General features: G+C 35.0%; 1 protein-coding gene across 1 annotated transcript in view; it reads right to left on the reverse strand.

Moving 5' to 3' along the window:
- LOC132701248 (protein hu-li tai shao) overlaps positions 1 to 15,187 on the reverse strand; it is a 53,065-nt gene that overhangs the window by 22,608 nt on the left and 15,270 nt on the right. The gene's annotated exons all lie outside the window — the stretch shown is intronic.

Here is a 15,187-nt window from a genome sequence, read left to right on the forward strand (position 1 = left end):
AACGGAACGCTGACCTTTGGAAAGTAATAAACAATCTCGTGCCGCACATCACTCGACCGTAATAATGTTCTCTTAGAATTCCGTACCAATTAACGGTCGCGTTGATAAAAAAAACTATATTAAAAAGCCTAGTTGCAACATCGTGCATACAGCGTGTTTTCGAATTGAACATCGATGTTTAAGGGGACGATTTTTCGGCTCATTTTAAGAGGGAAACTTCATTTATTAATCGGAATTAGAATTGAAGTTTTCACCAATGCGTTAGTTAAATTTGAATATTAAGCTTAATACAATACATACAAATCCACTATAAAATGATACAAGCGCACTTTGGAATAGGAATATTTAAACCCTAGACTGTCCCATGATAAGATAAATAACATTTAGTAAACTTTAAGAGAAGCATGCATATTTACATATCGCCTATATTTTTATTATCAAAACAAGTATTGTTATTGTTACATAACTAACAATAAGAATAAATACTTTTATTAACATACAAAAACAGATATATGCCACAATAGAAGTAACAGCCAGCAGCGCTACTCTACATAACCACCGGTATAATGTACTACAATATACCCCCGGATTGCTCAGAATTTAACAAAAAAAACTAACAAATATAAATTCACAAATCAATGTAGCACAATTTTAAAACTACTCAAAGAGAAATTAGTAGAAAAAATTAATATTCTTAAAAAAAAAGAAAAAAAAAACACATCCTGAGATCAGCGCTACTCTACATAACCACCGGTATAACGTACATCCCGGATTGTTCAGAATTTAACAAAAAAAACTAACAAATATAAATTCACAAATCAATGTAGCAGAATTTTAAAATCACTCAAAGAGAAATTAATAGAAAAATTTAACTTGTTTTTGAATGTAGAAGTTGAGGTACAAGCAATAAGGTCCATTGAAATTTTATACAGTTATGGTAGACAGCTGTACAAAAAAATATCTTAGGCAGATTAAGTCTTAATCTCAGTAGATAAGTCGACTTTATACATGTAAAGTACTTTCAGTTTACCGGTAGTAATAATTGTAAGTGAGAATCAAAACAACCTGCGTTTTAAAATCATTTAATATCAGACAATGGGCTTTATAGATTCTAGAAACCATCTCATTTATGCCATTAAAAAACAATGCAACATCTTTGACCGAGAACCATAAGTATATTTCATAATTTTCAGTATTTGAATTAGGGTTTACTAAATATTGCACAATAAAAAAAATGACAAGCACAATAAACGACCAGTGTTATTTTCCGATGTATATGATAAGTACCTATATGTCATCAGCATGCTAATGAAAATAACATTTATTTGGATGCTTAGAAAAGTATAGTGCGAGAACATCGAAGATCCTAAAATGCTGCCCCGAAGAATTCGCCTCAAAATGGGCAGAAAGTCAGACACCACTGACCCCTCTACCAGCGACTTATCAGGTAAAGGCAATAACATGTACATTCGAATAGGGCTCAGGCCTAAGTAGCACATCAGCATCATTTGAATCAGCAACATGATTAGGTTGGTCATATATAATCCCCTTCAATTTTTAAGACATTACACACTATATATATCTATCGGTTTTTAAAACGTTCTCCGACGTCGTCCGATTCCCAATCTCCATCGATCTCTGTCCCTCCACAGATCTTCGTCCAGTCGTCTCCATTGTATTTCACTATCGATGCCCTCTCTCCAGCTCTTTCTCGGTCTTCCCCTCTTCCTTCTTCCTGTAGGTCTCCAAGTGAGTATTTGTTTAGGCAGTCGCTGTTCTTCCATTCTTTGGACGTGACGGTACCACTTTAACTGTTTTGTTCTTATTTCGTCTGAAATCGTGTGGCCCACCTTCATGGTTGTGCGAATTGCTTCGTTTGGGACTCTTTCAGTTCTTGACCTTCCTGCCGCTCTCCTCCAAAAGTCCATCTCTGTTGCCTCCAGCGTTCTCATGGTTCTTTCTTTTAGTGGCCAGACTTCACTGCTGTATGTGACTATGCTTTTAATGATCGTATTGTATATTAGGTGTATGTTTCGTCTCGTGATTTTTTGGTCCCACAAGAAGCATAGCCAGCATTCCCAGGTATTTGTAGGTTTCGCAGCTTTCGATAGCCTGACCATCCTCTAAGAGGAGGTCACGTTGTGCTCCACCGATACACATATACGTTGTTTGTTTGAGTTCCTTGTTGGGTGTAAGTCCATTGGATATTTTTTGGCCGACCTTGACTTTAATGTGGCAGTTTCTATATAGTTCTTTCACTGATCTTATTATGTTGACGCTTAGGTTTGTCTTGTCTAATGCCTCCCAAAGTTTTGTTAGCGGTACACACTAACGTGGCGAAAATGTGAGATTTCACATGGTGAAGTTATCCTAGACATAGGTATTATAACATTAGCATACTTCCAAAGGTAGGGAAATATTCAGGTAACAATACATTGGTTTCCAATAAACGCACCAATGGTGTCAGGTGAGAATTAATTAAAAAAAGTTTTGTGTTTTTGTGGTTAGTGTCTTCCAACAACCTTTGGGATCTGATCGAAATGTATAATTTTGGGAAGCCACAGGGAAAATGTTGCCCAAGGATTTAAATTTATAATTATGTATTACGTATAAACAAACCTGCTTTGCTATTGACTGGACACCGTTGGTTGTTTCATAATAAACCAACTTGGACAATGACAATGAGATGTCAGTTTTCACTTTCTTCAGAGATTTACGAAAACTGTTAAAACATTCCCATTTCGAGTGGGTTATCTTTCTAAATTTGTACATGTTCTTGGGTCAGGACTTCTGTAGCATTCCTTGATTTTGTATACAAAATGTTTTTGTCTTATTTTGCTCAAAACAATTTGGGTTTTAATTCACCCACTGATAAGCATCTATCAAAATTTCTGTTGTCAATTTTATTCTTATATTATTAAATATTTCAAAGTCGGAAATTATTACATGTAAGTTAATGTTATTTTCCCAAGGGAACATTTTATCCTGTGTCCCTAGCGCGCAGATATTAAAAATTTATTTATTTTAAAATCCACAAATCAGTCACTTCAATATTGACATTCGATTAGAAAACACCCCGTACGGAACGACCGCGTTCAATTATATGCTGGCAAATCACCAAAAACCGTCCCTCGCCATTTTCTTTATCTAATTGATTCGTCATCAGAAGAGCTGCTGCCGTTTCTTGGCCGGCTGCGGAGTACTTTAAAGATCTTTAAAAAACTCGCGTTCTATTTCGGACCAATGATTTTTAAAGGTCACTCCGAACCAACCGAGTGATTTAAATTCGCTTTTCAGCTTAACGATCCACAATAACAATTCAGTTAAACAAACTGGTAGATGCTACGCACATAGGCGTATTATAATATTTACGAGGCTGTTTTTACATCAGAATTGCAAGTTTTAAAATGCAAAAATAAAATGAAACTGATCCAAAAAGCCGTAATTAACATCACATTAATAATTAATAATAAACAGTCTACTATACATTTTACAAAATGCATATCGATTTCCATGTACTATTTATGTCAGTTGCTTTGTCCTTGAGATTTTTCAAATCTTTTTACATTTATTTACATTCAACCGATTCTTCCGTATTTTCAATATTGCTCCCTACCATCTGCCTTTGCATTATGTTTTGCTATAAAGTACTCTGGGATTTGTTTCAAATTATCCTGATTTATTAGTTTCTTTTTAACCTCTGCCAGTAGAATATTTTCATTATCTAATTATTCCGGTTTCGGAAACCTCAGGCCATGGTGTTAAAGTTACGATCTTAACAGATCGATCAAGATTGTTCATTGTATGTTTTAAATTGCACTACTTCAAAAGGATTTTGTGTATAACCATTAAACAGTATGTCCAAGAGAAGAATGTCTACCATGGAGATATTGCAAAACATAAGAGATACGAAGATGGATAAATTTGAAAAAAAAGTTGCAAAATTAAAGGTTACCATAACGTGCCGTTGAGGAAACTAAAAAATTTCACTTATAAGAATACGCAAAAAAAAACGAAATTTGCCTATTCTCCTCGAAATTATTTTTTAAATTTTGCAACTTTTTCCTGAGATAACCATCTTCAGCTCTTACGGTGTACAATATCTCCATGATGGAGATTCTGAATTAAATTCTGGTTAATCACCTGAAGAACTAACCTACAAAAACGCGCAAAAACAGAATCCTGAAATTTTGATGGCTATTAACTGCTTCCTCAGATGGGTGTAATGGTGCCTTGTCTACTATAGTAACAGTACTTTGCAGGATTCCTCCTGCGTCGGTTTTTGTTGAGTCGAACTAGCTAACGTTTCGCCAATCATCCTGTTGCCTTCTTCAGAGCTTGACTAAAACTGACGCAGGAGGAATCCAGAAGTTTTATAAAAAGTATTACAGTAGCCTGCGGAAGTTTCTTTTAGAAAAAAAAGTATTTTACAGGGTTTGCTAATTCTAATTAAGTAATTTTTGACCAAAGACATGGAAGAAGTTATAAACCATTCATGAAAAAAAGGTTGGCGGATATTAAATGCTCGTGGATTACTTGTTCAGACAGGGAAATTATATCGATTGGGCGGACTAGCGACCTCCTACAATTTCTTCAGTTTTTTATGACTGTTAAGAGCTACATATATGAATAACCTAGACCACTCAAAAAAGATCAGAAGAAGAATTGAGATCGCAAGAACCGAACATGTGCAATTTGTTATGCCACCTCCAGCTGCCAACACTGACCGAGAACCCTAAAATGCTACATTAAAACTTCGAATCAGCTGGACCTCTAGGACAACCAATGAAGAAGTTCTAACACACACCTGTTCGATTTTGACTGGTCTCATTAAACTTAGGAAAACTTCCTACGTTGGACACATTATGCGTCATGAATAGTATTTATTAACAATTGCAACTAATCCTGGAAGGCAAAATTGAGGGTAAGAGAAGGGTAAAGAAATCGCGGCTCGGAAACATCAGACTGGACACACACCTGTGGTAAACACACTACTTCATCAAGCCCTCAATATGGAGGAGGATATATCATAAAATAAAATTCGCCAACATTTTTATAAAAGAAAAATAAAGAAGAAGAAATCACTTGTAAACTTACCTTTAACTTGCCAGACTTTGAGATTAAGCCCGATTTAAAATTTTGGAGCGGAATTTTCTTTTCCAAGACATGCGCTGTTGAGTTTATGTCGAAACCAGACACAAAGACGGGAACCAACTCTAACGCCAAAATGACGGGAAAACTAGTGGTTTTCTATCCATTTTTTTCAAGGGTGTGGATTTTAAGCTGTCCACTTGAACTATCGACACGTCCGGCCTCCTTTTTAATTAATCGCCCGCCACTATCAGTCCCTGTATGGCGACGACGTTCCTGTTCGGATTGCGTATCCCACTATATCGTTAATTACAAGCTCGATTTGTCCGTTGTTATTAGCGCGTTGAAATCAAATTTTTAACACGCGGCCACACACTTTCCACACGCATATAGATATTAATTAAAATCTACCGTCCGATATATCGCGGCCTCGGTATTGGACGTTCGGATTTTATAGGACTTCATTACCAGTGTCGATGACCCCACTGCGCGTAAACGAAGAAAACAATAATAATCCACACGCATTATCTTCGGTCGTCGAACAAACATACGGATGTAAATCCGTATAAAGGATTTTTACCCAACGTATAGAAAACCTATGTGGAATTTGTACGAAAGAAACACGTTATAGAGGAATGTTTGTTCAATAAATAAAAATAATAACAATCTTTATCTGCACTTTGTAGCAAAAAAAGAAAAAGCAAATAAAAACAAATTAAAAAAGATCAGAGTTCTAATATAGATTATTTATGTATTTATTTGATAATTACCTGTGGATAAATTAAAAATACAGTTAGCTGGAAATATTGTTCCTTATAATAATTAATAATCATAATGTTATTAATATTAGTAAACTTGTTGACTTTATAGTTTCCTGTAACTTGTAAAGTTGACATTGACAATTAAACACCAATTATAACGGAAATAAGTCACTTCTAATTGTCAACATGAAAACAAATTTTGTTTTATTTTTGCTTAATTGACTGACCATAATTATTAATAAAAAACATATTTATAATAAATATTTGAAGACAGCTAAGAATGTCCAAATAAAATAAAACTTTTTTTAAGCGCTAATTTTTTTTTATTCATATTTAAGGTTAGGATAAAGATATAGAAATGCGGTTTTCAAAAGATCAGAATGCTTACAGTGTTCAAAAAAAACTTTTGGATGATAATTCTTATCATCCAAACAAGAAAACAACTTAAACTTTTTTAAGTAATCATTTTTCAAACAATATTCAATTTTTTTGGTAAGAAATGACCTCGTCCACTACCTCTTCAAAGTTTAGGCGGCCAAATAATTTTATTTTAGTGTCTGATAACTTCCTCAGTTATTGGCAATAGGTGTTATAACTTCACTGGGAGACTGAAAACTCACGAAAATCGACCTTTTAAACCCAGATCTCTGACCTATCGTAAAAAAAACATCATCGCCAGGATAATTTTGAGTACGTAGCGGTATTATATTTTTTTAAATAAACCCGCATTAAAAAATATATATTTTTCGTTGTTTATTTCGTTCAAACGTCAACGTTAGCTAAATAACCAACTGCGACGGAATTTTACGCGACAATTATCGTCGGCAACATTGTCTTAAACCGTTAGACGCATCTGTCACACTTAGCGTTCTGCCCGTCTCGAGTTTTTTTGCCCTCATCGGTCAAGCGGTCGGATAAAAATGGCGACCGCTGTTGCGAAATGGCCAGTCAGCCATACGGGGACGTATTTGTAATTCTAATGTGGGTTATTTGTTGAGCAACCGCCGATTTGCCTCGTACCATATCGGATCGCGTCTTTGCGGAGTAATGGCGGCCATAAAGGTTAATTCGAGACGATTTATAAGTGTATAGAACACATTTGAAAACGTCTCTTACCGATGGTCTCGGAAATAAAACACACACCACCTAGGGGTCTGCTTTTAAGATACTAATTTACATAAAAAACAATTTAATGTGCACGGGCTGCAGACAATAAAGAATCAATAATTAAGGGATTGGAAACCAAGCTGATTGAACTTGTCAACTCCGACCAGAGTCGACTACATGGAGGCCTAATATAGGCAGTTAAAATCATTAAGAGATGCGTCAAACTCTTCTTTTAATCAGAATGACTTACAACTGAAACCGTCTGAGTCAACCCTTGGAGCGGTTCATTCATACATTTCGCGTACTAGCCCCATTTAAAGTCACTTTTATGGTCTGTAACTTGAGCCGTCATACGCGCAATACGAAACAATATAGTAGTCACATCGGTTGTACCAGGTTATCCAATGTTTTTGGCAATAATAATAATAATAATAACGAATAATATTAGGGCAATAAAACCAAAAAACATACAAAATTAACTGAATGGTGCAAAAATAATAATATCATTATCAATATCAATTGGTCTTTGGGTCTTTGATATTTTTTTCTTTCATCTTTTGATTTTGGATGTCATGCTGTTAAATCCGAAAAGATTGCCAATTCGCGAGAGAATTGATATTCAATCTTCTTTGTGCTCTGTTTGTTTAAAACTCAATAAAAACCATCTGTATGTAAAGTTCTTTAAGAAAAACTCTCTCACTACGAACGCACTAGTAAATGTTTTATTAAGCAATCTGAGCAATCTCCTCCACCAATGTTGTCTGGGGACAGATCAGCGATGTCGTAAGAGTTTGCTCATGCATCATTTGTTGATCAATAGAACTTGCTAGCGTTTTGCCAATCATCCTGTTCAATCTTAGTTAAGCTCTGAAGAATCCAACATGATGATTGGCGTAGAAAGAATCCGGAAGATTGTTCTTCTTTTCCTTCTGCGTCGTTGACCCATTCCGCGTATGGGTAATGATGGGTAATATCTTTCCATTTTTCTCTATCTGCTGCGTCTCTAAAGCATTCACCAATCGTTGTTTTGCTCTCTAGTCCATGATCTTCCACGGCCTCTTGACCCCTGCACCTTGCCCTTTATTGTTTATTTATCTAGTCGATTACAAGAAGTCTGTTTTTGAAGTTCAGTTCATTTATAATTGACTCATTTGTTCTTCTAACAATCCATATATTCTTAACAAGAGAACATATCAAAGGCACCGATGTGGCGCTTATCAACTCCTTTGATATACCAACATTCTGAAACATGCAGGAAAACCTCATTTCTGTTTGTTTATTTATATTACGACTTTCCATACTTTTGTTAATTTGGTCATCCCGCATTTATCAATTGATGCCCGTCTTTTAATTGATACAAACTGGCTAACGACATCGATGACATTAATCTTGTGGTTTGTGGTTATTGAGCTTGTCAATGGTTTTGTTTTTCATATATTAATAATAAATCCTGCATTCCTCTTCAATTCTTCTTAAAAGTTCGATAAGTTCTTTTTCAATGTTGGTGAAGTTGCTGATTTCTTTGCCACCAATTGATATTCCTCCATTCCAATTAAAGTTGGTTTTTCTAATGATCAGTAAGTTCACCATTAACTTTGACTCATTCAGCATTATTTTCATACAGATTTTTTATGAGGTCTATGAAATGATTGGGCCCATCTCCCAGAGATAATGCCCCATCTTTGAGCCACTTAACACAGTCAAAGGCGATGCTGTAATCTTTAAAGCATATAAGTAACGACGATCAATTGTTTTGACTAAAGTATCTACCTATTTGTTAATAAAAGCACATAGAAGTTTGAAATTGAGTTGAGCTTTTCGTAAACATATGACACGAAATAAAAACAATTCCTGTAATCAAAAATATTATAGATAATTACCGATTTCTGTAGATTTACGTCTCAACAATTTTCTTCCACAGGAGTTAAAACATGCCTATTAAAAAGTTCAACAAACACCTCGAGAGATTTTTAGCATATTTTGTTCTATGTCAAAAATTTTTGATGTTGTCAAATAAACACCATTTTCTTTTCCCACAAACAATAATACCATTAAGAAGAAATTAAAATATATTTGGTTAGTGTCGTAATAGTAGATTTTTTTTTGTGAAAATTGTCTGTTTACCTTTCTTGTCTATTTATGAGTATACCATCTACCTTTTGCATGTTCCTTTTGTTGTTGTTTTTTACATAAATATCTTAAGGCCATATAACTATAAAAAAATTGGCACCCTTTTCTCACGATGGATTTATATTGGCAATTATGCCATTTTTGGCAGATTTTCGAGGGCCGAATTTTTTTTGCAAAATGTAAGTCCATGTTTCCGACGACATCTGCGTTTACTTGTCGTCCTAAACTGATCGATCGGTTTTATTTTTAACACGTGTTCGTGCGGTTCGCTAAACATTTGCGCGCCAGAGATAAATAACACATCGCAATGCAGATTTAAAGCTTGCAATTAACCGAGCCGGCTAATTGCCCGGCGTTGAAAGGGACTGGCCGTTAAAGTTTTTCGCGTCGCTTAAATTACGCCCTCTGGTGTCGCTTTTAACGTTTGTTTTCGTACTTATCGATACGGATAACACGGTTCTTAAAATACTCGAGCAGTACGTTAGTCGCTTGGTTTAACGTCTCGATTAAAACGAAATGGGTTCGATAATATTCAGGGTCTAAAACCAGATCTGATAAGCCCTTAATTTACAATTTTTGTTATTGGCAAACTAGGTATACCCATTTCTTATATTTTTTTTCTAATTTTCTATGTATACTGATTTTTTCGAATAAATACAGAGTTCTTACTGCGTGGCCCATAAAAATATTTTAAAAAATTGTTTGGCTTCACTCGTACAGACAAGTAACAAACTTTATTATGTTACACAGAACATGCTCTATATTAAGGCATTCATTCCGTTCCTTTTTAGCAGCTTCTTGGTGACATGGTTTGTATTGAAATTTCAAAAATAAACAAATGCGGGATGGTCAAAAAGTAACATTAAAAATTAATTATTTATTATAATATATATATATATATATATATATATATATATATATATATATATATATGTATATATATATATATGTATATATATGTATATATATATATGTATATATATGTATATATATATATATATATATATATATATATATATATATATATATATATATATATATATATATTTCCAAGCATAATAGTAACGTTTCTGCAGTGATGCAAAAGTGGCTCTTTTTTAATACTAAATACGATACAAAAAAATATATTTATCTATTTTTAAAATATCAAAACAGATGACTAAAGTAGATTGTTCAAAATAACTAACCAAAACTAATAAAGGTTTTTAGTAGTAGAAATTGATAGGTATATTTAAATCTCTAAATGTTACAGGAATATGTCTAGACCAGGGGTTCCCAAAGTGTGCGCCGCGGCGCCCTGGTGCGCCGTAGAATGTAAAGAGGGGCGCCGTAAGTCCATCATCATTCATTATCCGAAACATGTCCGAAACAAATATACGCGGGTACCTTATTTGAGCCCTCGCATCTATAAAAACATAGTTACCTACTAACCATCGCGTCGCGGCGTTTCTCACTCGCCAAAAAACCTACGCCCGCGCCGCCCTGATACCCTACCCCCCCTCCTAAGTCTTTAGTAGCATCGGGCGAGCTGCGACGGACGGACGTGTCATAGTGTTTTCTTTCGCTTTGTTTTTCGTCAAATATCTCACGCAAAATGGACAGATTTTTATTAAATAAACAAGTTGGCAGTCCAAATGACAGTGATAATGCATCAACTAGTAATGGCAAGGAAGCAAAGAAGCGGAAATATCGTAAATACGATGATAGCTATTTGGACTTTGGTTTTACTTCAATAGAAGTTAATAATGAAGAAAGACCGCAGTGTGTGCTTTGTTTAAAAATATTGTCATCCGAAAGTATGCTTCCAAGTAAGTTAAAGCGACATCTTGAGACAATTCATCCAACTATGGTTGAAAAATCGCGTGATTTTTTTCACCGAAAATTACAAAATTTAAATAAAACAAAAAACGTATTCACTCAGCAAGCCTCAGTACCTAACAACGCACTGTTAGCATCATTCAAGGTAGCATACAGGGTGGCAAAATGCAAAAAACCTCATACTATTGCAGAAGAGCTTATTCTACCGGCTGCTCTCGACATGGTAAACATTATGGTTGGAGAATCGGCAGGAAAATTAATTTCCAAGGTACCCTTATCTAACAACACGATCGGTCGAAGAATCCATGACATAGCTGAGGATCTCAATTACCAATTAATAGAAAAAATCAAAAACAATTATTTTGGTTTGCAACTTGATGAGGCTACTGACAGTAATAATGATGCGCATCTTATTTGCTACGTACGCTTTCTGACTGACAATATTATTGTCGAAGATCTGTTATTCTGCAAAACCATTACCGAAAGTGCGAAGGCCCAAGACTTATTTGAAATTATTGACAATTTTTTTGTAGAAAATGGTTTGAATTGGGAAAAGTGTATTGGTATTTGTACTGATGGCGCTCGATCCATGTCTGGCAGGTATGGAGGAGTACAAGCGCTTATTCGTAAAAAAGCACCGAATGCTTTGTGGACCCATTGCATCATCCATAGAGAAGCTCTTGCATCAAAATCTATGAGCTCCGAACTTAACCAAGTACTGGAATCTGTAATTAACGTAGTAAACTACATAAAAACTAGGCCTCTTAAGGCCAGACTTTTTAAAAAACTATGCTTGGATATGGGGGCTGAGCATACGGCCCTGCTGTATTATTGCAATTCACGGTGGCTATCACGTGGAAATGTTTTATTTCGTGTGTTCGAATTACACGAAGAAATTCGAACTTTTTTACAGCAAGAACGTCATGAAAGCGCCAAATATTTTACTGAACCAGACTTTTTGTTAAAACTAGCATATTTGTGCGATATATTTGAGAAACTAAATAATTTGAATCTGTCTTTGCAAGGTAATAACACGCACATTCTGAAACTATCGGAGAGAATTGCGGCATTTAAAAAGAAACTACAGTTGTGGATAAATAAAATGAATGAAGGCGGCGGTCAAGATTGCTTCCCGCAGCTGTATAAATATGCGGCATCTAATGAATTGGTTGTCTCACCAGACCTGATTGCCCTCTTCACGGAACACCTATTGAAGCTCAGCGAATGGTTTTCGGCGTACTTTAAAGATGATGATGTTGAAAAATTTGCATGGATCAAAGATCCTTTCCACGCACAAGCTCCACCAGGGTTCACATCACAAGATGAAGAGAGTCTCATTGAGCTCTCTTGCGACAGCAGTCTTAAAACTAGATTCATCACTTCCGACTTGTTGGAGTTTTGGTTATCAATTCAAAATGAATATCCAAATTTAGCTTCAAAAGCTTTAAGAATTTTCATTCCGTTTGCAACGTCATATTTATGCGAGTCTGGTTTTTCAGCTGTAGCTGTAATTAAGAACAAATATCGCTCGAGAATCAATGTGGAGAAAGAAATGAGAGTAGCAGTGTCAAGTCTTATTCCCCGCTTTGAAAAACTGTGTGCATATCACCAAGCTCACCCATCACATTGATTTGACTGACAATCGTACATATTTTATTTTTGTTTTTCATAAGACTTAAGAAATACACAAGTTATTTCCAGTTTTAATTATTTTATAATATTAAAAAGTCTGTTTGATTGTAAGTGTTTTAATTTATAATCCTATCTAACCTAACTACTATCATAAACAATTATTATAGGTGCCTATTTCTTCTTTTTCAAAGAGCAGGGCGCCGTGATAAAGTACTAAATTTGTAACTGCGCCGCGGGATAAAAAAGATTGGGAACCCCTGGTCTAGACAGTTCCGAGAAATTGCCTATACAGGGTTGTCGTTTCTGTATGCCAAAAAAATATTTTTGAAGCATAAATGAATGAAAACCACTTTTGTTTCTACTTTTCTCTCATTTTTTGGTTTCCCGTAATTATGCCGCATTTTATTCATTAAATTGACAAAATAAATCTAAACCAAACTAAAAAAATATATTTAAAAATTTGCTCGTCATTCTTGTGAAAAAAAGTTAAATTATTGTATTTAATTTTTTTAGAGAACGTATTTTTTTTGTTATTATATTACAAAACGCGCTCTAGCGGCATCAATAAGAACAATACAACTCAGAAAAGGCTGGTTTGTATCTTAACATATAAATGAAATGGCGTTAAACAAAAAACGTCTCAATTAAAAATTTCGTTAAACAGTTTTCACGCTATAATGTAATATCACGTTTTCAGTCTCAATTTTTTCATCAATGTTTCTATTGTTCCTGTTATCTTCTAGCATTTTTTTCTACTTTAATTGTGTCTCTCTATTGTATGTATTTATTTAGTATTTATCTTTTTATATAGTTTCTTTGTCGAACAAAGACCATTTATTATGTAAAAATAATTGTTAGTGTACTATAGTGTTTATAGATACGTAACGGGAGGCCCATTAATAAAGAACGCCGGCCATATCTCAGGAACCATTAGGCCTACAACTTAGAAAAAAAATATTTACAGGTAAATCGGCAAGGGAAAAAGCTGGAAATGATTTTCAAGTTCATAAAATGGCCGCTAGGGGGCGCAACCTCTACTGAAAAATAGAAAAATCAGGTTTTCTCAAAAATATTCCAAATTAACCTATATCAAAATTAGTTTCAGCCTAATCTACTCTAGATAAGGAAACTTTTTTGTTTGAATTATTTGTTTCTATCTCATCAAATTAAGGGAAGGGGAAGGGTCAAATATTGGCTTAGAAAAAGTCGAATAACTTTTTTTTGGCTAATCTGATTTCGACGAACTTAGTTTAGTTTTAAAAAGTATTTATAGGAGTCGGTAGGAGGCGCTACATATCAAAAACAGCTATTTTCTACGATTTTCTTGAAAATTTCAAATATAATGGTATAAATATTTTTAGCCAAGATGAAAGAGCGTAACAAAACAGAGATATGCACGGTACAAGAAACGCCCACTTGTTCTTTGCTGGGAATTAAAAAAAAAAACAAAACAATTTCCCACCCGCACCTTGTTCTACGTTTACGTCACTTATTGTTCGGGAACCTTTACGCTCACGGTACGGAATACACACCGCGACAATAGAAACGCTCGTTATTCTCTGGAAATTAACGTTGTTTATAAAATTATTATGAGACAAAAGTTATATATAGAAATTCTTTTGCAAACATCGCTGCTCCGATCGGGTAAACAAAATGGCGCGCGTCCGTGACCTTGTCGTCGGCGTTAATCGAATTAACATTTTCGTATTAGCATATTGTTGCATCGATTACGTGGACCGATTCGATTTTTTCCGTTGCGATCTGAAACCGCGCGGAAACTGTCGAAAACGTAGACCTCCCCGACCTCGGATCCTGCGACGGAGAGACAAAGGAAACCGAAAGTTTTCCCACCCTCGGTTAGATATCGATTTGGTAATTCGGCGCCGTCTACAATCAGCTGCGAGGTCGTTGACATTTTATTGTGCTCGACCGTCATCCGTCATTTTATTTTCTTCATTGTTTTCGCGCGCCGTATCTTAGGAAACGACTTTATAATCAAAGGAGGCGAGGGACATGGGCCTGAGAAGTTTAAATTAATGACTTTCAGGTTTTCTTAGATATCTTGATCATTTTTCCTTAGAACAAAATTATCATTCCGTGCCTGCCAAACTTCAAAAATAGCCATTGAATTTAGTATTATAATTTATAGGAGCATAAATAACCTACAGGGTTTCATATTTAAAAATTCTCTCATCAAATTTCTTCAATTGCAATTTTTGGTGCTTCCATGTATAAGAGTTTAGCTTTGTTCCAACACGATTCCAGTCGATTGTTTTATTTCTCAATTTTTTAATGTGTCTGGCCAATTGAAAATTGCAGGTTCGACAGTGATGTGTTCGAACAAGCTTTTTATCAGTTCAAAACGGTGTGCTGGAAATAATGTTACATCATTCATGACTTACGCTCAAGAGGTGAAAATCCAAAGAACTCAAATCAGGCGATCTTAATTCCAGAGTCTCCCAACTCCGTTGGCGCAAATAATGTCAAACACAGAATAAACTTTATCAAAATCAACGCTAACTATAATGACACTGGACTGCTTATATAATATGTGCAACGTATCCAACCGTACCAGCGATTTAGACATTTTTAATTGCAGCTTGAGTAGCATTAGGCTAAAATTATGTTGTGTCTAGTCTTCTTGCAGC

This window comes from Cylas formicarius, unplaced genomic scaffold (assembly GCF_029955315.1).
Source record: "Cylas formicarius isolate icCylForm1 unplaced genomic scaffold, icCylForm1.1 PGA_scaffold_4__25_contigs__length_36172078, whole genome shotgun sequence".
Lineage (NCBI taxonomy): Eukaryota > Metazoa > Arthropoda > Insecta > Coleoptera > Brentidae > Cylas > Cylas formicarius.